The sequence below is a fragment of the Anastrepha obliqua genome, chromosome 6 (genome assembly GCF_027943255.1).
Source record: "Anastrepha obliqua isolate idAnaObli1 chromosome 6, idAnaObli1_1.0, whole genome shotgun sequence".
In the NCBI taxonomy this organism is placed as follows: Eukaryota; Metazoa; Arthropoda; class Insecta; order Diptera; family Tephritidae; genus Anastrepha; species Anastrepha obliqua.
In genome coordinates this window covers 40,716,789-40,726,225 of record NC_072897.1, presented here as the reverse complement: position 1 = coordinate 40,726,225, position 9,437 = coordinate 40,716,789, and positions in this window count along the sequence as shown.

Here is a 9,437-nt window from a genome sequence, read left to right as displayed (position 1 = left end):
GTTGTCTGTTTTCTTTAGCTTAAAAGTTATATAGTTTTATTTTATATATTTAATATTTATATAATGATGAAATTAGCTTTAGGAAATCAATGGTAATACAAATAATTTTAAGTTAATCAATAAAGCAAACAGACAACAATAACCGATGTTCCTTTAAATTTTATTTTACATGCCAACAAATAAAGGAACCGGGGCATATTATTTGTATGCGCTGGATTATTTAAGTTTACGTATGGAGTTTATTTCAGTTTCAATGTTTTATGGTGAACATAAACTTTGCTCCGGTTGTTCAGTAATTTCAGTGCAATGTTTATACATGTGTACTTGGTAGTTAGAAAATTAAAAAAGCTGATTAAGTTTTGTTACTTATTTAGTAAACCAAATATGCCAAAACCCAGTTGCAAATTTTGCCATAATACATGGGCAAAAGAAAACATCAGTATGCTCCATTTTCCGCAAGACGCAATAAATGGTCCGAGTCCTGCGGTGTCGAATTGCAGCCTGCTTCAAATCTTTGCTCGCTACATTTTACTGCAGAGGCTTTTGTATCTGGGGCGAATCGGAAACGGTTGAAACTATTTCAAGATGCTTTACCCATTGCTGTTGAAAGTATTTGCAGTTGGAATGAATTAAATAATAATTCTTCCAAATTCGTGGATGTTTCAACCCAAACCGAGTAAATATTAATAAAATTTAATTTCACAGCATGTTTTTTTTAATAAATGAAGTTTGTACTCTAGATCATATGAAGATTGTCGAGTATCATTTCTTGAAGTAGAAGTAGAGAAACTTAAAAACAAACTCGCTGAATATAAAAAGCTCGAAACTAGTGTGCAGTCCATTTTTACGGAAGGACAGGTGCGTAAACTTAGAGATGGCGACAAAAACGTTCACTGGACTTGGAACGATATTTCTTCCGCTATTTCTCTACATGCAGCCGGGCCGAGGGCATACGTGCACTTGTGCAAGAATGGATATATATTTCCAGGAGAATCGACCATTCGAAGATGGCTCCTGAAGGTAAAGGTAGACGATGGAGTCTTGAACTTTTCCTTAAATATAATGCGGAGAGCGAAAGAAACATCTGTTGATGATAGGCTGTGCATAATTTGTTTCGATAAAATGAAAATCGAAGCAATACACGAATACGATCCGGCGAACGATACCATTCGAAGCCCGTGCAACAACGTTCAAGTTGTGATTGCACGTGGACTTAAGTCCTCTTGGAAGCAGCCAGTCCTCTGTGTGTACGACTGCAAAATCACAAAATGCACCTTGGACAATTTAGTACAAAAAATTCACGAGTCTGGGTTCACTGGCGTAGGACTGGTATCGGTGGTATCGGTAACGTGGTTTTCAAATATAGCATCAGGCGGTAAAGTTTTTGTGTTTGCCGACGTGCCACATTTGCTTAAGCTGATTCGGTATCACTTCCTTGACACAGGATATATTTATAAAGATAAGTTTCTGACGTCGAGAACAATAGCACAGTTGCTTACGTTAACATCAGCTTCAGACGATTCAATATATATAATTGGCGCGTACACACTTTTTGGGTGTTTGGCCCAGCTCCTCCTCCTATTTGTGGTGTGCGTCTTGATGTTGTTCCACAAATGGAAGGATCTACAGTTTCAAGCCGACTCGGAACGGCAAGTATTTTTATGAGGAGCTTTTTCATGGCAAAAATACATTAGGAGGTTTGCCATTGCCTGCCGAGGGGCGACCACTTTTAGAAAAATGTTTTTTCTTAATTTTGGTGTTTCACCGAGACTCGAACCTACGTTCTCTCTGTGAATTGCGAATGGTAGTCGCGCACCAACCCATTCGGCTACGGCGGCCGCTTCAATAGCCTACAAAATATCGGAGGAACATCTCACAGTGCACCACGCTGGTCGTCAGAAGGTCAATTTGGCTGCTCAATTGTTTCGAACAGTACTACAAGTGCTATCAGAAGGTGTTATGCATTAGGGCATGATATTTACCATGCAATAGAAACAGCTGAGTTCATATCGATTGTGAACGACTGGAAGTTCACAAATTTTCAATCCATACCAACAATAAAGCCTTTCGGAATGGATTTGCTGCACCAACTACCATTTTTGGAAAGAATGAATTCATCTATGCACAACACAAGGACTTTTGGACGAAAAACGATGCTACCCTTTCAAAAAGGTGTGCTAATGAGCAACAACTGGCTCGGAGATTTATATATTATAGATATGTCCATGACCGCTATGACATTCAATATATCCTGACCTACCGATTAAACCAGGATATCATAGAGCATTTTTTTGGGTCAATGTGCGCGAAAGGTGGGCTTTTTGACAATCCAAGCCCCATGCATTTCAAATATAGGTTGCGGAAGCACTTACCAGGTAAGGGTGCTTTAAAAATACATAAGTTATGAACAAAAGTAACGTCGAATCAGATGAAACCGAGTATGAACCGTGGTAACGTCGAATCAGATGAAACCGAGTGGCTTCATCATAAGAAAGTTGGGACTGACAGAGCACATTTCCAATGAACCTACCTTCACTTGCGTTGATGAAGTGTCCGGAGGAGCCTTAACCAAGCCTAGCACCACTTTTCTAAATACTACAAAACAATTGGAGCTTGTAATCCAAAATTTTAACGGTAGAACTGTTCGGCACTGCGACGGCTATTTGGAAAAATTGATCGCGTGTTCGGGGCACGTAAATGTCAGCGTCAGCGTCAAGAACCTTTTCTTTAAAACTAGAATGTACCAACTAATTAAACATTTAAACAAATCATTGCGAAATAAAAGGCATTTTTAAAAAATCGCTTTAAATACAGTAATAATTAACTTAAAAAAGAACAGTTGGTTTTTCAAGTAGGTAGTAACATACGAAAATTTTTGACTTGGGGACCAAAACTATAAATTTACGTACGCAAAACATAGTCTAGTATGGCGTACATATGTTAAAGTGTGTTTTTAGTCAATTAAATTTGTGATGAATCTGCTTCTTCTATGAAATAATTTATTATGACCCTATTTGCCTATCGCATGGCAGTCGGTACTTCGTTACCGGACCAATGCGGAGTTGTATCCCAACATGTATGGGTAATGTTAATGCTCTCGCAATCACAACAACAAAATTCAATTCAAAAATTAATTCATAAAATCTAGTTATTTGACTAATTTCAACTATTTTGTTTTTTAATTCTCACTAGACAAATTCAGCTAAAACCTCCTACTTGCACCATATATTTGCTTAAACACTTACATATGTATATATGGTATATGAAATTAGACTTACATTGTTCACTAACCTTAACCCGCGGCCCCGCTCGTGTAGGAGTAGTTTTGAGGGATTTAGGATATGTATATAAAAGAATTACGAACAATAATGTAGAGGAACACCTCAAGGCGGAGAGCTGTCCCCTCTCCTCTGGGTGCTGGCAATAAACTTATTGCTAAAGAACCTAGAGGAGAGAAGACAAAACATCGCAGCTGATGCGGATGATGTTGCAATGGTTGTTGTTGTTGAGGTGGTTGAACATTTCTGAGCTGAAATGCTCCTAATTAGTGACCAGCACCGTTTTACTACCACTATCTCGTGAAATGATGAGATTTTTTTTTTTTTGTTGTTGTTTCCAAGTCAGATCCATTTAGTGAGGTCCAAGTATAGGAGCAAATCCTTTATCTCGATGACTGAGGTCTCCTTAATTTGCTGTAGGAAAGGCTTACCGAAGGATCGGAGTCGTGCCCTGGCTAGTCCCGGACATTCACATAAATAGTGGAACAGACTTTCCTTCGCCCCTTCCGCTTGACAGCTTCTACAGATAGGATTGAAGGGTAGATTGAGTCTAGCTGCATGATGCCCTACTTTCCAATGTCCTGTAAGGGTTGCAGTGATGCGTGAAATGTTTGGCCGAGAATATCCTAACAGGTCATTCGTCCTTTGGATTTTATATGACGGCCATGTGTTTTTTGTTGTGATACATGTAGGTATTTGCTTCCATCTTCTTTCGGCTAAAGCATGATAGTGGGAAGCAATAGATGCTTTTAGTGTGTTCAGTGGGGTGGAAACTGCCACCGCCTCTGCTATGTCTAGTGTCGAGCCCTTTCTTGCTAGCTCATCCGCCATCTCATTGCCTCGTATGTTCCTATGACCGGGAACCCATATCAGGGTAATTTCAAGCCAATGGCTGAGCAGTTTCAGCTCCTCTCTACACTGTAGGACCAGTTTGGATGAAATGTAGTTGGAGTCTAAGGCCTTAATAGCTGCTTGACTGTCTGAGAAGATAGCTACTCTTGCACCAACTACCTTGTAGAGTTCTAGGGATTTGCATGCTTCTCTGATCGCTAAAAGTTCTGCCTGGAACACGGCATAATCAGGAAGACGAATTGATTGAGATAGGTTGAGTGGCTCCGAATGGAAGCCAGCTCCCACACCACAGTTCATCTTAGAACCATCGATATAAATTTCGATATCGTGTCTTCCAATCACCTCTCCTTTGCTCCACTCGGTTCTCGGTGGAAAACGTACCGTAAAGCCTTTCTTGAAGTTGAGGTCGGGGACTGTGTAGTCTGATCCGTTTTTGAGCAGCGGGGTTCCCTGTAGGAGGATCTTGCTGTGATCGTACGGCCTTGTTGTCCAGCTTCCTATGTCTCTGAGTCTCACCGCGCTGCAAGTAGCTATTGTTTTAATGTGTAAATCTAATGGCAATAGATGTGTTAGTACATTGAGCGCTTCAGTAGGACTGGTGCTAAGCGCTCCTGTAGTTAAGGTACACGCTGTTCTTTGTATCTTGTTCAGCTTAGTTTTGTTGTATTTCCTTTCTGTTGCAGGCCACCAAACTAGTGCCGCATATGTTAGTATTGGCCTTACAATGGCTGTGTAGGACCAGTTGGATAGTTTTGGTTGGAGACCCCATTTTTCCCCAACATTCTCTTACACGTGTAAAGTGCTATATTCGCTTTCTTTACCCTGTACTCTACGTTGGACTTCCAGCTGAGTTTGGGGTCCAGGATAACCCCTAGGTATTTTGCCTGTTTGGTTAGCGTGAGGCAAACGCCGTTTAGTTTTGGGATATTAAAGTTTGGCACCTTGGTTTTCTTGGTGAATAGCATCAGTTCAGTTTTACTCGGGTTTCCACTTAAACCACAGTCCGTGGCCCAATTGCTGAGTAATACCAGAGCTCCTTCCATAATCTCACTGATTGTGGTTGGAAACATTCCTGAAACCATAAGCACTATGTCGTCCGCGTACGCTACCACTTTAATTCCCTTTTGGTTAAATTTGGTGAGGATGTTGTTGGCGACTCGTAACCATAGCAGAGGGGATAAGACTCCTCCCTGAGGGGTTCTCCTGTTGACAGAGCGTTTTATCGTGCTTCTGCCTACCTCACCGATGATTATTCTAGTTTTGAGCATGTTCTCTATCCATTCGTTGAGACCTATGTCTATGCCTAACATGTTAAGAGCCTCAATTATAGATTTTGTGGTAACATTGTTGAAGGCCCCCTCTATGTCGAGAAAAGCGACTAGTGAGTATTGCTTGTATTCTATGCTCCTCTCAATCTCACTTACAACCTCATGAAGAGCTGTCTCTGTGGATTTTCCTTTGAGATAGGCATGTTGAGATGGGGAAATCGTTGAGTCTGTAATCTTTTCCCTGAGATATACATCCAACAATCGCTCGAGAGTTTTGAGGATAAAGGAGGATAGGCTGATGGGTCTGAAATCTTTCGCTGTATCATGACCGCGTCTACCAGCTGTAGGGATAAAGATTACCTTAACCCTCCTCTAGGTTTTTGGTATGTGCCCCAGCATAAGGCTTTTCCTGAAAGAGACCTCCAGCCAAGGAATCGCCGTTTCTCAAGTGTTCCACAGCATGGCTGGGAATATCCCATCTGGACCGGCTGCCTTATATGGTTCAAAGTTTTTTATCGCCCATAATATTCTATCTTGTGATACGATGTGGTTGATTCTAATGGGTGATATTTTGGATGTTTGAACACTGTCAGTATTGTTCTCAATATATTCTGTGTTGCCTGGGAAGTGTGTATTTACAAGATGTTCTAGTGTGTCCGCCGATGATTTTGTCCACTCTCCGGTATCTTTCTTCAAGAAGGAAGGGCAGGCGTGTTCCTTGGATAAAAGCTTGCCTAGTCTGGCCGTATCTTTGGTTGATTCTATGGAACTACAAAAATCTCTCCAAGCCTCTGTCCGAGCCTCTTTGATTGCCTTCTTGTATTCCCTAAGGCAGTCTTTGTAGGGTTTGAAGTATTTGTGTTTGTAGCAGATGTTGAAGATTTCTCTTGTCATTTTCCTGAGTTGACTTAGATCTTCATTCCACCAGGTAGGATAGGTTGTTTTGCCATATGTGGCGGGACATGAAGCTTCAAGTCCTTTCGTCAACGAAGTTTCGAAAGCTCTTACTTTCTCATCTAGGTCTTCCCCTGACGTTATGGTTCTGTTTAAGTGTTGAAGTTTAGACTGGGTCACTCTACGGAATGTGTGCCAGTTTGTTCTTCTAGGATTTCTATATGGGATTGGTTTCTCAAGCTTAAGATTGATATCGAAGAGGATCCAGCTGTGGTCCGAGAAGGATCTCTTGTCGGATACCCTCCAATTTGTGACTATTTGGGAATTATTATTTGTGCATAGGGTAACGTCTAAGACCTCTTCTCAGCCTGGAAAGTTTGCCGAGCTCGGAAAAGTGAAGGTTGGGGTGGTCCCTACATTACGTATGTCTAGGTTGATGTTTAATAGGAATTCAAAAAGTGGAATTCATTCGTCTCTGAACTGCCCCAGAGCTCATTTCTGGCGTTTACTCACAGCCCATCAATAGTTTGTCTGTGCTGTTTAATGTTGACAGGAATCGAGCCACTTCGTCTGGCGGCGCCGGTTTCTCATGTGGCATATACACCGATGCCAGGTATATCGCCGATTTCTGCAGCTCCACTTTCACCGCCGTAAAATCAGGAGTACTAAAATTAGAACACAGAAAAGCTTTTAAGTGTTTTTTAGTGATTATGCATGACCGTGGCTTACCGTCTGCTTTGTTGTAGAATATGTTGATGCTCTTGTTGTTTTGGAACCCCTTAATCTCGTTGTCTCTGACCCAGGGCTCCTGTATGAAACCGATGTCTATGTCCCCTTCCCTGAGGGAGACATCCAAGTTCTCTGTAGCACATTTCGAGTGCTGCAGATTCACCTGTATGGCTCTAGACATCGGATTTATTGTCGTCTTCAGCTAGGTCCAGCTTTTCTAGCCTTTCTAGCTGTATGTTGTTGTCGACCTCATCTGGGTCTTCCTCATTTTCATTGCTGTCTGCTTTGAAAATTTTCGTGTTGTTTTAGTATTGGCAGGCACTTATCGTTGATCTGCAGAACGAATGACATGCTGCTCTTTTGCGGTTTTTCTGCCTTCACGATTGCCCAGTCGTCCATCGGCACCGCAGGGTTGTGTGACTTGAGGTATTTCAGCACTTCTGCACCGCTCAAGTCCATCACTGGTAGCCAAATGCGAGCGCGAGGAGGGCAAGGGATGTCCTTGGCCGGAATTAGCTTAAGTTTTAAGCCTTCCAGTGTGCTGCTGATCTCAGCAACACACCTTTCTAGGACAACCCTTGCCCAGTCGTCGTCGCACTTGATAACCCTGCAGCCGCGAAGTACTCCTGCAGAATCGAAGGAAGGGAGAGTTCCGCCCTGTGCTCCAACCACATGCTTGTCTAGCACGAGCTTGGACAGTTTGGCCTCCACTTGCCCCCACTTCTGCAGGACCACTTTGCCACTGTTTGTGGTTTCGTCGATTAGTGCATAGAGGAGGTTATCCTTAACCACCTCACTGAACGGTCGTTGCTTCGTTTCTTCGATGCTGCTGGACACCTTAGGTCTCTTCGGGGCCTGATCGATCACGTCCTGTGACCTGTTTCTCTTCAACGCATCGCCTTTTTTCTTGTCGCCTTCTTTAGGTTTTTTGGATAAGAAGTCTTCGTACTCCTTAACCACCTGCTGGTATTTTAATTTGAAAATTAGAAAATAATTTTTTATTAATAACCATAATATTACAATACCCGGCATCCATTGCTATGCCTCGTTGAATAAAATCAAAACAACCAATCAAAAAAATATCAAGCAAAATTATTTTTATTAATTTTCTATCTCAAACCGTTTTTGAACTTTGCATTTGGGTCATAGTTGAACAGCTTTTGCGGATTATGAAGTCTAGAGTGTGCTATAAATAGTGGGAAATAGGAAAAATTAAGATTTTTTAGATTAAATTTAAGCAAATATTCAATTATTAGTGACGAATGAGAGTGGTGGCGCGGCCTGGGGGCTGTGGGAAGGGAGATCCATCATAAAAACATGCATATAACCTTCATTGGGTGAAAATATGAAGGTATAAAAATTTTTACGTCATTTGGTGTTGTCGTTTCGTAGTGATGCGTGACAACGAACAGACATTCACCTTTATAGTATAGATGAGGAATGAATTTTGAAATAACTTATTTACATTCAAATATTAATTTTAAATTATGTTTTAAGCCGTTTGCAGCTTATGTATATAATTGGCGCGTATACCCTTTCTGAGTGTTTGGCCCAGCTCCTCCTCCTATTTGTGGTGTCCGTCTTAATGTTGTTCCACAAATGGAGGGACCTACAGTTTCAAGCCGACTCCGAACGGCAGATATTTTTATGAGGAGCTTTTTCTTGGCAGAAATACACTCGGAGGTTTGCCATTGCCTGCCGGGGGGCGACCGCTATTAGAAAAATGTTTTTCTTAATTTAGTGTTTCACTGAGATTCGAACCTACGCTCTCTGTGAATTCCGAATAGTAGTCACGCTCCAAGCCACGGCGGCCGCCCGAAGAGGGATTTAATTTTTTCCCCTTTCGCACCTTTCTTTAATGCAACCTTCTTAAATGTAACCTTTTGTAAGGGAGTGTCAAAATTCTAATGTCACAAGTGAGCAAACCTTTAATAATTGAAGCATGCCAATGACTACCATTGTAGTGTGAACAGCGTTGGCTGGCCGCTACATGGTGATTGTTGCTAGCATATCTGTACTTGTAGTGGGGACAGCGTTGGCTGGCCGCTGCAAAACAGGTGTTGCTCTTGCTCGCGCAGCTTACTCAACGCGTTTGTTTTTATTTTTCCGACGTTTTTCTTAAGGTTAAAAATATACAAAATGCAAGAGTTTTATTTTATAATAAATTAAATTATACTTCATAATAAAATAAATACAACTTTACAAATTTTAATTTCCTTTCAACAGGTTTTTCTATTTCTATGTAGTTTCAGAGCCTCGCATGATTTCATTTCGCTTAAAATTACATTTGACATTTTTGTTAAATCATTACTTCTTTCTAATATAGATTTATTAATTATAACTTGTTGATTATTGTTACTTAAAATATTATTTATGTTGTTACTTATTATCTTTAAATCTTCTTGATCGGGGGAAT